The sequence below is a fragment of the Bos javanicus genome, chromosome 10 (assembly GCF_032452875.1).
Source record: "Bos javanicus breed banteng chromosome 10, ARS-OSU_banteng_1.0, whole genome shotgun sequence".
Classification (NCBI taxonomy): Eukaryota; Metazoa; Chordata; class Mammalia; order Artiodactyla; family Bovidae; genus Bos; species Bos javanicus.
The window spans coordinates 16,545,073-16,561,810 of NC_083877.1; positions in this window are offsets into that span (position 1 = coordinate 16,545,073).

The window sequence follows — 16,738 nt, forward strand, 5'->3', positions numbered from 1 at the left end:
AAGGGGCTTAACAAAGTTCTCACAGCTTACAAGAGGCAGAGCTGGGATTAGAACCCAGAACTCTGTGACTTCAGGCTATATAACCTATCACTAAGATGCCCATCTCTGGCTGAGCTCAAGGATGCAGAGACATTACAGGAGTGCCCCTGCCCGAGGGATGGGCCCAACAGCTTCTCCTCCAGGCTAGAGGCTCTGAGCCACACGCCACCAGGGGACACTACCCAGCAAGGACAATCAGCCCTCCCTCCACCACCCCCCACCCCCTGGTGGTCGCTCCATGGTGCTGGTGAGCGGGGGGGGCCCCCTCTCTGGCTGGAGTCTCCAGGCAGCAGTAGGATGCATAACTGATGGTGATTAGCTAAATCATAACATGCATAAGTGATGAACCAACTGGTGCCAGGCCGCGCTGAGAGGCAGCGGGCACCCCCACCCCTGCTACGCCCGGCCCAGAGAAGCCACCACAGGCTGCCTCCCTGTGTTATCTGGCACATCAAGTGCTGCGACAATGAATATAGATTGACCTTATTATAGCAGCCGGCTGCTGGTGCCAGGCGCAGCCAGGCATCCTTTGCACAAATTAAAGGTGTCAGCATGTAATTTACGCTTCATGGCGAGAAGGGGTGCAGGGGGTTGGGGGAGGCACCGAGGCAGGTAGAAAGCAAGGTGGGCCCCCATCAGGCTTGCACCCGGAGCCCACGCGCCATGACAGGAGGTGCAGCCCACGTGTCATTTCCTCTGTCTTTGCACAATTTTTTTTTAGCTATTCCTTGCTCAAGGGGAGCAGCCCCCTCTCCTAAGCTCCCCCCTTCCCACGCTCTGTGTGCGTGTGTGTGTATTTTTCAGCTAAATTACTGGTTTTACCTGAAGAGCGTGAAGTAGGTGTGCTAATTTACGGCTCGGCAGCTGAAGCTGTGGTGCGGGGCGCTGTCTGGGAGGGCTGTAATACGACATCATTTTACTAGCGCACCCCAGAGCAGCTTGACATCTCGAGTTGGGCCTGCGATTAAAGTTGTAGTCTTCTTCCCCCCTCCCTCTCCCTTCTCCAACACGGAGAACAGATTAAACTCTAAGTAATAGATCTCGGGTTTCTTGCCATCCCACTGATATTCACAGTACACAGTTTGACACAAAGAGTAAGTTATACATCACAAACAACAGCCTCTGCTCTTTACCGCCCAGAATTAATTTTCCATTTGCTAAGCTCCCTTCTTCTCCCAGCCCATTTTCCTGTCGAGGGGGCCTCTCTCTCCCTCCTAGAAAAGGCAGAAGAGGAAAAGTCTCAGGTCAGAATTGGGAGACGTAGTCCAGGACAGCTGGTTTAGCCCTGACGGTTTACAGAGGAGGAGCGAGGCCTGGAGAGGGAGGGTGGCTTGCTGATGTCACCCTGTGGCTTTGTGGCAGAGAGGGGGCTGTATCGAGCGTCCTCCCACACCTCTGCCCACCACCCCCTCGCCTGTAGAGTGGAGAAAGTACAAAACTGCCAGGCTGCCCGAGAGCTGGTTGTCCTCTGATTGTCCCTCTGCTCTTCCCCCTTGCCTGCAAGACTCTCTCTGCCTTCTCTGCCCTGCTCTGTGTCCCAGGAGGGGACTACTAGGGGCTGCTGCCACTGCCTGGACTTGGCCTATAGAAGGTACTAGAATGAGAAGGCAGGGTGGGAGGCTACTTCTTTTCTGCTTCTCCCTAGCACGATGCTGTGTCTGGGGAACGGCTGCCTCCCGCTGGCCTACTGCTCTTGAGGGGAGGAACCTTCTTCCATGGCTCCAGCTCCTGGCAGGCTCTGGTGATACCACTGGTTCCTAGCTCTTTAGGTTTGGGATGCTAACAGCCATCTGTCATCGCTGGTCTCTAGGAGCCTCACCACGCTTTCAGATTCCCTTCACCCCGCCCTCCCGTCAGTGGTTCCTCCACTGGCGTCTCTTCAGTTGAACCATCTGGGGGATTCTGTTTTCTGTGGGAACTCTGAGTGACCCTGTTCTTCTCTGAGGACCCATGCATGCTAGCGCAGTCCTGCAGGCGCACAAGGGTGGCTGGCTTCTTAGGGAGTCAGGCAGCTCTGGGAGCATTCTGCCATTAATCCAGCTGTCCTGCCCCCTCCCCTCCCCACCAGGACCCGTGATGAATGCCTGCACGTCTCCCTTCAGGGCAGCTCAGGGCGGCCCAGTGAGGTAATGTCTCTTTAGGCCCATCTCAGATCTGTGGACCTTGAGGCTTGGCGAGGTTAAGTCTTTTCTCCATTATCTCTCAACCTTCGGCAACAGAGTACAGCTGGGAACCTGGGGCTAGCCGGCTCCAAGGCTGAGCGCCTTCCTCTGTGCTGTCTGGAGGCTAACTTTGTTGAACTCACATAGGAAACACAGGCACACACCTGCATACACATGCATGGAGGACAAAATGCCTTTGGGGAGCAGTAGATGAACATGAGTAGAGAGCAGGGCCAGGAGTGATGAGGACTGGAGATGACAGATGGGGTGGGCAAATCCAGGAGGGCTTTCTGGAGGAGGTGAGCAGGTACTGAAGAGGAATTAGAATCTGAATAAAACTGTGTACCTGAGCACCCCTCAGTAGACTAGGTTAAGGGTGCTGCTGGGGAGATGCTTTAAAAATACAGATTCCCAGACTCCTGTCTTTATGAATCAGAATCTCTAGGGGAGTCACCTAAGAATCTGGTTTGTTTTGGTGATCCTGAGATGCAGCCAGGCTTGGGAACTGCGGGTCCTCCCCATCTTAAGAGGAATGTACAGTCAGCTTCAGGACCCAGAGCCACCAGGCCAGAGCCAGGGCTAGAACCCAGGTCTCCTGGCTCCCAGGACAGTGCTCACCCCACCACTGATCCGAGGGGCAGGGCAGAAATGCAGCCCCGCACCACGGTCTCACAGCCCTCCCCCCACCAGCCGCTCTGCAGCCGGTCCTCAAGATGGCAAGCGGGGGGTGGATGAAGGTGGTGGCAAAGCGAGAATGCGCCTGGAATAACATGACATTTAGAAATCTGAATCAGCTGGCACTTTCCATTTTCCCTCCTCCCCTCTGCACTACACTCCCCCCTTCTCCCAGCTTCTCTCTAAGCTGTAGGAGCAGCAACAGGCCTGGACATCCAGTGGGGAGTGGAATCTGTAGAGGGGCACCCACTTGGAAGGGTGGATGGAGTCTGAGATGAGAGCAGAGACCTGGGCTCCAAACCAAGGGCTGCCCCTTCTTGCTGTGTGACTTTGGGCAAAGCACTGTGTGTCTCTGGGCCTCACCATGCTCTGCTCACCGTAGTCCTGTAAGCACCCTAGGACATCCATACGAGGGATGACCCTGCCAGACTTACTCTATCCAGAACACTTCCTTCTGCCGTGCTGTCCTGGAATTCCATTGTACCATTCTACTCCTTTGGTCCTGAATAACTGGAGCCTGGGATGGTGGAGGTATGAGGGTGCTGAGGGTTGGGGAGGAGACTAGAGGTGGGAGGGATCCAGGCAGGGGCAGAGAGTAGACAAGTGAAATGCTGGCAGCTTAGACAAGTCTCAGCCCCCTCCTCTTTCACTCTCAACTCCGGAGCAGAAGCGGAGGCAGCCCCCACGTCATCAGCTCTGGGATCCACATCAACACGCAGGTGGGGTGGGGGAAGTGAGCAAACGGTACCCCAGTCCTCAGGTGGCTTGTGCCCTCCGCAGTGTGGAAGATGGCTGGGCATTCCTCAAGTCTGGCTGGGGCAGCCCCTTGGACAAGGGTGTCTGGGCTCTGTCTCCAGGGCCTCCCCAGCTCCCTGCACAGCGGGCAGAGTGAATCAGCTGTGTGTGTGTGTGTGTGCACCCCACCCCCAGATGGAGCCTGACTCACCACATGTCCCCGCAGTCTGACACAGCACCGGATGCCCAGCAGGCATCCTGGGGACATCCACTGGATGGAGTCCGTGTGCCCTGCCAGGGCCCTCTTAGCCCTTCAAGGCTGGAGGCATGGTCCTAAGAAGGGCACCCTCGAGCAAGGCTCCTTCCTGGGTGGGAAGTGATCACATCTGGGTAATGGGGACAGGGGTAGTCACCCTCTCTGGCCTTGCCCTCCGTAGATCCCACCACCTCTCCTGCCAGCAAGAGAGCAGGCAGAGGGTGGAGTTAGAGCATGAGATAGCCATGCCTGTTTCATTTACTGCCGTGTATGCAGTGACTCAGTGGAGAAGGAAATGGCAACCCATTCCACTCTTCTTGCCTGGGAAATCCCATGGACAGTGGAGCCTGGCGGGCCGCAGTCCATGGGGTTGCAAAAGAGTCGGACTTGACTTAATGACCAAACAACAACACAGTGACTCAGGCTGACCTTTGGTCGGTGCTCCTTTAAAGTCTGTGGGGAGAGATGAGGAAAGAAGGAAGGAGAGGAGGGAGAGAGACAGCTGGGTCAGGCTGGGATGTGCAGCCCCATTAGCTGGCTCTGCCCCTGGTCTATGTCCTCCTGACCCAGTTGGCTCCTGCCCAACCCCACCCCTCACTTTCCTTCTCTGGCCATGGCCCCGCCTCCTGATGGAGGGCCTCCTGGAAGCGATGGTGGGGAGGAGTGCTGGAGGAAACTCCCTGCAAAACAGAGCTTCATTCTAGAGACTAGGGAAATTCTGCCTCAGTTCTCCAGACCTTCTCCTCCAAGGAGCCCTCCAGGTAGCAGGAGGTATCCCAAGCCCCGAACCTTGGCAAACCACCCCATCCCAAAGCCCCACTAAAGGTGTGTGAGCTGTAGACCGCTGTCTAGGAAGGATTGGATTTAACTGGTCCCTGACTGAGGGTATGGGTGTGGGAGGGTTGTAGAGAGTAATGCACTCCAGAAAGCAAGAAAACAAGAGTGAGGAGGCTTTCCATGCCCAGGGCCCATCTGTGGCTCTCTGCCTGGTTTTTGCCCTTATGCCATCTGCTTCTAACCACAGGTCAGAAATCGACCTCTGCTCACCCTGACGTGTGACCAGCTGTGTAGTCAGAGCACCCTGCCTGGACTGGGGCTGGTCTTCACCAACATCCTGGCCTGCCCCGCCCCCAGCCCAGGCAGGAAGTGCGCTGAGGTGCCTCTGCAGGGAACAGGACTCTGCCATCAGCCAGCTGGGAGACCTTGATTTCTGTCTTGGGGTTTTTTCCAAGGCAAATTCCTCTTTGTTCTCTGTCCCTCTTGTTTCTCACAAAGGCCATCTGGGAAGAGGACATGGCCCAAAGCATTCGTTGCCCATCCTGGACATGAATACTGTTCCCTGCGGGTGCAGAGTCTTGGCTGGCATGTGGTGTGGGGAGGACATTGGGACAGGCTGGGCCCTAGCTTAGGACCCAAGCATCAGGGGACTTTAAACTCAAGAGGAAACTTTGGAGAGCTGTAACCAGGCCATTTAACTCTGGAGGAAGTAGGGATCCCACAGAGGCTGTGTGACTCACCCAGTGACTTTCACCCAGTCCCACTTCACAGATGAGGAAGCAAAATTTTAGAGATGGAGCATGACCTGCTCAGGGTCCCACCACAATGGCAGAGCTCTGCCTGGAGCCCAAATCTCTGGGCTCTTAGCTCCTAATTCTCTTCCATGACAGTGACAGTCTGCTGGTCACCTTTAGGTGCATGGTTATTTAGAAAGTGGTTATGATTATCCCCATTTTACACAGGAGGAAACTGAAGCTCAGAGCAATTATACCTTCACCTCAGCTGAGATCAGATGCCACAGTAGAGACCCAGGTCCCCACCCCTCCAGGAAGCCTACCTGGAGTGCTTTCTTCTCCAAGGTCTTAATACACTTATTCTGAGGGCTGGAAAAAGAAAAGAAGGATAAGGAGGAAGCAAGGAAACCTTCGTGACCAAGGAAACCTTCATGAAGTGAAGTGAAGTGAAAGTCGCTCAGTTGTGTTTGAGCCTTTGCGACCCCATGCGTTATGCAGTCCATGGAATTCTCCTGGCCAGAATACTGGAGTGGGTAGCCGTTCCCTTCTCCAGGGGATCTTCCCATCCCAGACATTGAGCCCAGGTCCCGTGCATTACAGGTGGATTCTTTACCAGCTGAGCTGTCCTTGCCAAATACTGTGCAGGCGCTCTCAGGATCCTAATGGACCACCTTGTGAAGGGCTCATTTTACAGACACTGCTGCTGCTAAGTCGCTTCAGTCGTGTCCGACTCTGTGCGACCCCAGAGACGGCAGCCCACCAGGCTCCCCCGTCCCTGGGATTCTCCAGGCAAGAACACTGGAGTGGGTTGCCATTTCCTCCTCCAATGTGTGAAAGTGAAGTCTCTCAGTCGTGTCCGACTCTTCCCGACTACCAGGCTCCTCCGCCCATGGGATTTTCCAGGCAAGAGTACTGGAGTGGGTTGCCATTGCCTTCTCCGCATTTTACAGATGAGGAGACTGAGATTCAGAGAGCTCAGGTCCAAACCACGTTTGTCTGATTCCCAAGATCAGTGCACTGTTCTCCCTTATTCAACCCCATAAAGACCCTGAAGCTGGGAAAGATTGAGGACAGGAGGAGAACAGGGCAGCAGAGGATGAGATAGTTGGATGGCACCATTGACTCAACGGACATGAGTTTTAGCAAACTCCAAGAAATAGTGAAGGATAGGGAAGACTGGCTTGCTGCAGTCCATGGGGTCGAAAGAGTTGGACATGACTGAGCGAGTGGGCAACAACAACAAATTCTTTTATTCTAGAATGTTTCCTGGGTGCCGTCTTGTCTCTGTGATTCAGCGCTAAGTTCACTGACTCTGAAGAGCCTGTCCTTGTTTATGCCCTGCAGATGACCCAGGGCTTGGTCCCAAGGGATGGTCAGCAACCACTCAAGGCCTTGAGAAGGCAGCAACGTGACAGGGGCGGCATGGGCCACGGAGCAGGCCGGTGGATTTCACATCCCCTGTCTGCCGCTTCCTAGACCTTGGACTCTTAATTCACCTCTTTGGGCCTTGGCATCCACATCCATAAAGTGGGGGTGGCCATGACCCCGAGCCTCAGACTCACTGAGTGAAGTTCGGGGCAGGGGCTGAGTTCTGGGCATCAAGCATCCGGCAGGAGACCTGACAGGTGGGTGTGCACAGACGAGGCGGTGACCGCTCTCATCAGCTCGCTCCTGTCAGGGGCGTCTCCGGGGTGGCCCCCACCCCCAGCTACCAGCTGGCCCTCCCCTCCTTGTGGACGCCTGCCTCTCCTGGGCCCCATATGTGCGGGGGCCTGGCTCTAGCGGATGGCACACGGGGGCCTGTTTGCCTTTGCGTCGCTAGCCGTGGGTGGTAGCTGTGAAAACTCCACTCCCAGCGTGCCCCCGCCCCGCCTCCAGGCTGTTCATCCTGAGTGCTGAGCCAGGTTCCGTGGCACCTCCAGAGGCCCAGAGGGAAGCAGGGAACTCAGAGAATGCACTGACCTCCCCCTGTCACCCGTTCTGAGCAGCAAGGGGCTCTGCAGGTGAACTCTAGGCTTCATGGCCGAGGGGGCGGGGGGCGCTGGAGCAGAGTACTGGCCAGACACTTGGTGCAGACGCACAGCCTGCCAGTCAGGCCTCAGTCCCCAAGTGTCAACTGCAAGACCCTGGTTCCGATGGAGGAGGAAGCCGCTCAAGTCACCATCAGGAGGTGGGATGGGGAGGCCCTGTTGCACAATCTAAGCTTCTAGCTAGCTCCCCAATCCTCAGTCTTCAGTGGCAACATCTCCCTTGGGTTCTCAAACCAAGCAGACCCCTCAAAGGGCCTGTCGGAGGCTGGAGTGCTCATAGCTCCGAATTTTCTTCTTTGCACTGCATTATCATCTGAGGGAGGTTAGGAGTGGGTCAGAGATTCCTCCCTGTAGCAGCACTGCTAGATCTATGGTTCTGTTTGCTCCTACCCACTTACCTGGCCTCTCTGGCCAGCAGCTGAGTTCTTCCCTTTGCTTCAGCTACTCCAGCCTTTTTTCTGTCCCATTGAATAAGCCAAGCCTGTTTTCTCCCCTGGAAATGCTCAGAACCTGTTCTTTTCACAGGGGACTCTTTCTTATCAAGACCACCCAGCTCTTATGGACCCTGTGCACTAGGGCAGGTGGTCCTCTTTTATAATCTTCAGAGCACATATGTACAGCAGGAGTTATGTGTTTTTTTTTAAATTTTAATTAAGTATAGTTGATAAAGAAGGCTGGGTGCCAAAAAATTGGTGCTTTTGAACTGTGGTGTTGGAGAGTCCCTTGGACTGCAAGGAGATCAAACCAGTCAATCCTAAAGGAAATCAATCCTGAATATTGATTGGAAGGATTGAGGCTGAAGCTCCAATACTTTGGCCACCTGATGTGAAGAGCCAACTCATGCGAAAGCACCCTGATGGTGGGAAAGATTGTAGGCAGGAGGAGAAGGAGACGACAGAGGACAAGATGGTTGGATGGCATCACTGATGTGAGTTTGAGCAAATTCGGGGAGATGGTGAAGGACAGGGAAGCCTGGCATGCTGCAGTCCATGGGGTTGCAAAGAATCAGACACGACTGAGTGGCTGAACAACAATAGTTGATTTACAATGTTGTATTAATTTCCTCTGTACAGCAGAGTGACTCAGTTATACATATATATGTGTATGTATATATACACATATTCTTTCCATTATGATTTATCTCAGGATGTTGAATCTAGTTTCCTGTGCTATACACTAGGACCTTGTTGGTTAGCCATCCTATATATAGTAGTTTGCATCTGCTAATCCCAAACTCCCGGGGGTTATTTTTATCAGATTGTTTCTTGCTGCTTTTTCGTTTCCTCCATGACAGTGGAAACTCTCCCACTTAGACTGTGGATTTTTGATCTGTGCTGTAACTGCAGTGCCTAGCACTGAAGGTGCTCAGGAAATATCTTCTAAATGAATGCGAACCCTCATCATCCTGCCATGCTGTGTAAATGATGACAGGACTATAAGGAGGAACAGGAGGCTCATTTAGAAAGCTCTTCTGACTTTCCTAGGGTGTTCATGTCATCTAGCTCATTAGGTCCCCTGGAGAATCAATAATGGGATCACGGCCACTGCCTGCACAGCCTGTCTTCTGCCCTGGAGATGCTCAGAACCTGCTCTTTACACAGGGGACTCTTTCTTATCAAGGCCAGCCAGCTCTTGTGGGCCCCATGCCCTGGGACAGGTGGCCCTCTTTTGTAACCTTCAGAGCACACATGTGCAGGTGTGAGACCTAGGGAAGGGAAGCGTCACAGTCAGAGGACACAGGACTGCAGTGCAGGCGTGTCTGTCTGTCCTGTAGTTGGGTCAGCTTTAGGAAACCCCACGCAAGGAAGCACATTTCCACCTGGGAATGGAGCCTCAGGCTTCCAACTCAGGACTACCCCTCCTGAGGGTGCAAGACCCCTCGAAAAAGCCCCTCATGCCCACAGAAGAGGGGCTGCAGCACAGAGGTCAAAGTGCAAATAACAAGTGGTGTTCAATTTCATTTCCATCTGTTTCTTCACTCCTGCCTGGGAGGGCAGGCTGGAGATGTTATGTTTGCAGCTACAGGGGTCTCAGGTGAGGGTCTCCTTTTTGGATCCCCTGGGCAGGGAGGGGTCAGGACAGGAAGGAGCAAAGAGCAGTGGTCTTTAAACTTGTCAACTTCTGCCTCACTATCAAGAAAAAAACAGATCCCACCTCCACCAGTATATGTATGTATATTGTTTATTCATTATGCACATTCAAATGTAATAATATATTATGTATACAATGAACATGTACAGATATGGATGATTTGAAATGCAATTTTAAAATGTAAATAACATTCCTATACTTTTCTTCCCAGCCTATTATTTCTTCCCATTTGCCAATGTCCAGCCTGGGGATTATGCACCCCATTTGGTGACCACTGACTAAAAACATGGGCTTTGGAGCCCAACAGACCTCTCTTTGAATTCAGGCTTTTTTTGTGAATTTCTATATGGCATTAGACCAGCCTCTCAGCCACAATTTCTTCTTCTGTAAATTGAGTTGATAATTTCTAATTTGCTGTGTGGCTCAGATGAGGTGGTGGGTCCAGGGTCTTGCAGGGTGGAAGAGCCCACATATGCTAACTACGGTGCTGATGACCATGATTGGGTTTCCCTTTCTAGTTTAAATTATTTAAACTCAACCCCAGATATCACAGGCTATGGGCTTGTTTTCTGAGCTGCCGCATAGTCACCAGAGATGGTGAGTCATGCCCAGTGTAGGATGGGCCTAAGTCTTCTGTCCCCCTAATCTGATGACCCCAGATTCCATGCAGATGGATGGACCTGGGACCTGGATGAAGCAAGGTGGACTTGGTGACCCCGCAGGTTGGATGGAACTGAGAGATGGGTCAAGTTTCCGCTTTCTCTGTGTTCCTTATAAAATAATGGAAGTGTCAGCTTGGGTTCATGGGCCGGTCACAGTTTCAATCCCTCCCTAACTTCATAAGGCAAGTCCATGAATTATACAGTGCCGGAGCAGACGGCGCGAAGTACGGATGCATCACAAGCCGGGCTTAATAAGGACACTCCAGCTATTCTTGGAGGCATTTGCAAGTCAAAAATATGGCGCATGAGGGTTTGATGCAGACTTCAAATTCTGAAGATTTCAGCTGGGTCAGCAGTATTTTATGTTAAATTCCATCAACGAATAATACAGAAATGGCAATGAGGTGGTCACCGTATTTTGTCTTTTTTTTAAATTTTAGTTCTTTGGTGATAGCACACGTGGTCAAATGGGCCTGCCACCCCTTCCTACCAAGTAATGTCAACGTACACTGTCCACCTTCCCAAGGACTCATGGTGAGCATGGGACACTCCCTTGCTGAGGATTTAGAAAGTGTTCCACCCCTTATAGTTTTGTGCTAAATAGAGAGAAGATGAAAGCTTTTCTATTTTCTTTCTTCTTTTTCACCAAGATTTTGTATGACTGATTCCTGCTATTCTCTATAATATGTGTACCAGCTGTTAGACTCAGGCAAGAAGGACGAGAAGAGAAACCGGTATTTTACCATTTATTGAAAAACGGGGACTGTTTAAAAGATGATTAAATTGCACTGGAGGAGAAGAACCATAGTGAAAGAGGGAAGTTGGTCTCCTCTCATCCAGGAAGGTGGTGCTTCACAGAAACAGAGATGCTGGGTCCTGGCGAAACAGTGCTCCAGCCATGATGGGTTCATGCATAGGTTTCTTTACAAAGACAATATTTAAGGGGCAAGGCAAGCAGGCATCATGTACCAGAGATGATAGAGGAATGAAAGTTATAACAGCCAAGAGGCCTTTGTGAACCTCCTTCTCTGAGTATTGATGACATCCCAGGGCCATAACTTCCCTAACTCACTTTCTTGGATACTGGAGTGCCAATAGCATCTTCGGGTACATGAGGGGCCAGCTGCATTTTAGGAAATCCCAAGTGTAAACTCACTAGGGCAGTAATGAAGGTATTTAAGGCAGCAGCAAAGCATAGGAATGGCTTGTAGATTAGAAGACTTTGAGGCTGAAAAAAGTTCCAGTACTTGAAAGGTAGATAGACCAGCTTTTCTCAAATACGCACAAGAATCCCCTGGTAGTCTTGTTAAATTAAAAACCCTGATTCTGGGAGGTACCTGAGTTGTTGCATTTCTTAAAGGGCCCAGGTGAGGCTAAGGCTGCTGGTCCATGACCACACTTTGGGTACTGAGGGTGTAGACCAGGGTCATTTCTCCAAGAAGGTGTGCACTCAGACTTCTGTGTGTGGGCCCTGAGCTCAGGCGCTGGGATGGGGACATAGAAATGCCAACACTCGGTTCATGGCTTTAAGTCTGCTTCACCCAGGATCGTAGTTGGTTGGTCCACTTAGGATGCAAGGCCAGGAGTGCTGGACAAACACAGGCAGAGCACAGAGCATGGGACTAAGAGTCAGGGGAAGCTCTGGCTTCTCCTAAGACCTCCCCTACTTAGCTGAGTGACATGGGCAGCTTGCATAGCTTCCTTTTCCTCATCTGCATGTGCCTGCTATGCAGTAAGGGGGCACCTCTACCATGTTCCATAAAATTGAGTGGGATAGAGAATCAGGGTCTGGACGACACTCTTAGCAATAGCAACCATGGAAAGAGAACTGCATAAGTATGGGTGCAAATCCCGGTTCTGGTACCAGTGGTTGGTCCTTGGGCAATTTTGCTCACCTGCTTAAGGCTCAGTGATTAGGACACTGGCATGAACCCAGATAATCTCGATAGAGGGATGTGGGCTCTGCTCTGTGGCCCCAAGAGGCCACAGAGCTGGCTTCCCAAAGATCAGATCATGGCACCATCAGCATTGACTGAAGCAGGCCTCAAGCATAGGACTCCCAACCAAAGCCTTCCAGCATGAAGGCCAGATGAAAGCGAAAGTTGTTCAGTCATGTCTGACTCTTTGCAATCCCATGTACTGGAGCCTGCCAAGTTCTTTTGTCCATGGAATTCTCCAGGCAAGAATACTGGAGTGGGTAGTGGTTCCCTTCTCCAGAGGATCTTCCAACCCAGGGATCGAACTCAGGTCTCTTGCATTGCAGGAGGATTCTTCACTGTCTGAGCCACCAGGGAAGCCCAAGAATACTGGAGTGGGTAGCCTATCCCTTCTCCAGGATGTATTCATGACCCAGGAATCAAACCAGGGTCTCCTGCATTACAGGTGGATTCTTTGTCAGCTGAGCTACCAGGGAAGCCCAAAGGCCAGGTAGGCTGGCATCAAATTCCACATCCACCGGGGATGAATCCTCTGGCTGGCTCATCCTACAGCTTTACAAGGAAGTAACTTCTCATCTGGACAGACCTGACAGATGGATATTTTTCTCCACTTTCTCTCTCAGAGTTAAAGGGGAAACGGAGTGAAGCCCTTGCTCCCATTCTACTTAGCGATCATGTGAGCCTGAAAATGAGAATGCAGACTTACTAAGCAAACATAGTATTTGCAGTCCCGCTAAGACTTCTTCAAATACCTTCTTTCACGGACATTTGTCCATCTCCCTATGAATTTATTTCTTCTTCTAACAAAATCCCCAATTTTATGTAGGGTTCTATCCTTCCCTACTTTGGTTCACAAAGTCTGGTTGAGACAGCCTCAACTCTGGGAGTGGATCCTACAACTCAAGCCCCAACCAATCAGAATAAGCACTCCTCTGGCCACAGTGATTGGTTCAGTGGGGTTGGGCATGTGACACGGGCTGGTCCAATCAGAACGAGTCCCTGGATATTTGCTGGACATGTTATTTTCCACCTCCACTGTCATCCATCAGTCCTTACTCCAGTGAGGCACATTTGTCAGCCTCCATTCCCACTGGTGTCTGCTGAGATTTGCCATCCAGTCTGGTCTTTGGATAGTTGTCTCCCACATGAGCTGAGACATGACTGTGTCCTATTTTGATGCCATAGGGCATCCCTTCCTTTTGCTGAGAGTCCCCTAGGAGGAGACTTTGCTTCTCAGGTAACCCATCTGCTCTCTGCTGGCATGGAAACAATCATCTATTTTCTGCACCAGGCTGGGTGGAGTAGGACTCTTGGGTCCATATGCTTGTGCTCCTCCCCTGGACAGGTGTCCTTCTCCAAGTTTTGCTGCATCGCAAGGCCCTTCCCTTCTCATCTCTCAAACATTTTAGAGACTGATTTTATTACTTCTTCTCCCACTGAGATTTGAAACTCAAGAGACTCAGGAACGCGGCTCCTTTTCCCAGCCTGGAACATTAGCAGTACCCTTTTGGGTTCGATCCCTGGGTTGGGACGATCCCCTGGAGAAGGGAAAGGCTATCCACTCCAGTATTCTGGCCTGGAAAATTCCATGGGCTGTATAGTCCATGGGATCACAAAGAGTCGGACATGACTGAGCAACTTTCACTCTCATTTTTCCTGCTCTCATCGCTGTCTCCCACCCACCCCCAACCACTTTGCTGATTCATAGTTAATCTCCAGCAGCTGGGAGTTTAGCTTCCACCTATCCTTTCCCCAGTCTACACTCTATGGCTCAGTTCCTTCAGAGCTTTGCTGCTAAGCTAAAAATTAGGTATGTAGAACTTAAAAAACAGTTCTGAAAATCAAAAGCATTAACTTTCAAGAACTTATTTCTGCTATGAGCATTAAAAACCTACTTGAATCTATCTTTTCTCTTTGCATTTCGCATTCCTGGTCTCTCTTGAAGCAAAGCTTCCTTTGATGAAGTGTACAGACTGTGAGGGGCTTCCCACATAGTGTTAGTGGTAAAGAAACTGGCTGCCAGTGCAGGCGACATAAGAGATGGGGGTTCTATCCCTGGGTAAGAAAGATCCCCTGGAGGAGGGCACGGTAACCCACTCCAGGATTCTTACCTGGAGAAACCCACGGACAGAGGAGCCTGGTGGGCTATAGTCCATGGGGTCACAAAGAATCAGACATAACTGAAATGACTTGGCACGCACACATAGGTTGTGGGGCTTCCCAGGTGATGCTAGTGGTAAAGAACCCACCTGCCAATGCAGGAGACACAAGAGATGCCGGTTCGATCCTTGTAGATACGCACACACAGGCTGTGGGAGTCATGCTCATCCTACCTTCATGTCAGTGATATTCTGAGCTCTGTGGAGCTAAGGTTCTTGCAGTGCACCAGAAGAACCACTTTTGGAGTCCAGGTACCCGACTTCCAGTCCCAGTTAGGTCACTGAATCGTCGTACAGTTCAGAGAAATCACAATCTTTGTTGAGTCTCACTTTTCCTCATTTATAAAATGATATTTGCTCCTCACCATAGCCTTTGCTCCTGACTAATAGACTGCATTTGGACTAATTTAGAAAGTACTCTTGCATAATTGGGGATATATGAGACCTCAGTGTGTCTTCTTTTCCCCTTTAAACTGGTTTTCAGAGGGCTCTCTGGGCTGTCATGGCTGGAGAGAGACGCATGTAGACAGTACTCAACACTGGATTTGTCCATCCGGGTTCTCTGAGTTCAAGGAGTCAGGAGTCATTGTGGGAAGGACCATGGCAAATAAGGATCCAAAAGTCCCCTTCTCATTGCTGGTTAAGGTAAATACAACTTCACAGAAAGATATCAGATGATTCTATTTATTTAATTACTACAAATGTCACTATTATCACAGATGACATTAATTTTTAAGAGAAAAGGAAGAAAACATGTCACATTTCTGTTTTGTGCATATGCTGATTGAAAAGTTTATACCAGATGCCAACTTAAAATAAGGACATATAAATATTTAATTGTTTGCATGTGTATATACATTTCTGTATACACAATATGTGTCTATGTAGACACAGATTCTCAACCCGGGCCAATTTTTGCTTTCCAAAGGACATTTGACAATGTCTGGAGATATTTCTGGTTCTCCCAAATTGGGGGTGAAGGTGCCGTTGGTATCAAGTGTTTAGAGGTTAGGGATGCCTCTAAATATCCCCTAATAGAGAGAACAGCCCAAATCATCTGGCCCAAGTGTCCGTGTTGCTGAGGTTGGGGGATCCTGGCATAGATGTTCATTGGAGGCCAGGAGTGTTGGGGAGGTGTGGATGAGGACGTGGAATGCTGGCACTTTTCTTTAGACCAGTGTTGACACACATCTGCTTGATTCATTTCACATCCCCTTCTTGACCGACTCTTCTAGAAGAAAGCGCAGGTCACAGCCAGGGGGAGGCTGGCCCCATGGCCCAGATGAGACACAGGCTCTGTGTGTCCTGAGAACATGCGCAGAGTCAGGCACAGCTTCCTGCCAGCTTCACACGGTGACCGTTGTTGATTGACACCTCATGTGATGTGTGGTGCCCCCTGGACTGGGAGTTGCAACTGAAGAAATGGGGTGCGGGAGGAGGGGAACTGGAGAGGGGCAGGCAAGGCATTTTAAGGTTTTATGAAGACATTAGCACATCATTTAAACCACTGCCTCCAAAAGAACCACTTAAGTCTGTTTTGTGTGTGTATGAAGGCATGAAGATAGACATGCTTTTATACCTGTATGTAAAATATTTATGTATACATATAAATGTGTATACAGGCTTCCTTGGTGGCTCAGTGATAAAGAATCTGCCTACCAGTGCAGGAGACTCAGGTTCAATCCCTGGATTGGGAAGATCCCCTGGAGAAGGAAATGGCAACCCACTCTAGTATTCTTGCCTGGGAAATCCCATGGACAGTAGCCTATAAGGCCCCTCTGTCCATGGGGTCACAAAAGAGTCAGATGTGATTTAGCTGCTAAATAACAACATAAATTTATACACATATGCATAATGAGGCAAAACATTTATTGTCCTAATGCTGACACCAAAATATCACACTCAGTGGGCACTGTCTGGGAAATTTCCTTGATAAGCCACTGGACTGGAGAAAGAGAAAGAGGCTCTGAAGGCAAAGTTGTCAGTTGAACTCCCAAATAATAAGCTAGGCTTCAGGTGAAAATGGAAAAATTTTAACCCTTGCTCCTGAGATGGGGGAGTATGAAAAATAAAATAGGAAGACAAAAAAAAAAAAAATTGGTGAAACACCAAAACTAGTGAAAAGGGAGGAAGATAGAGTTGATGGTAAGATGGTGGTTTGTTCAGTGGTGGAACCCAGAAGGACTGTGTGCAGTGGGGGTGAAGTTGAAGTGTCTTTAAGGACTCAAAGTGGAGCTCTATACTACTTTATTATACCATTTTTCTAAGTTAAAAAAAAAAAAGAACAACTGTGTGACTTTGGGGTGTTTGTGACTCTGGGATATTAGGACATCTGTCTGCTGCTTTGGTGAGCTGGTTTGTGCAGCTGGGGAGGAAGCTGGGCTTCATGGTGGCATCTATAGCTGTGTGGATCAAAGGGACAGTGGGGAAGGAAGGCTGGAGGCCTTGGAGATCCATAAAACAAGGATTCATGGTTGCAGC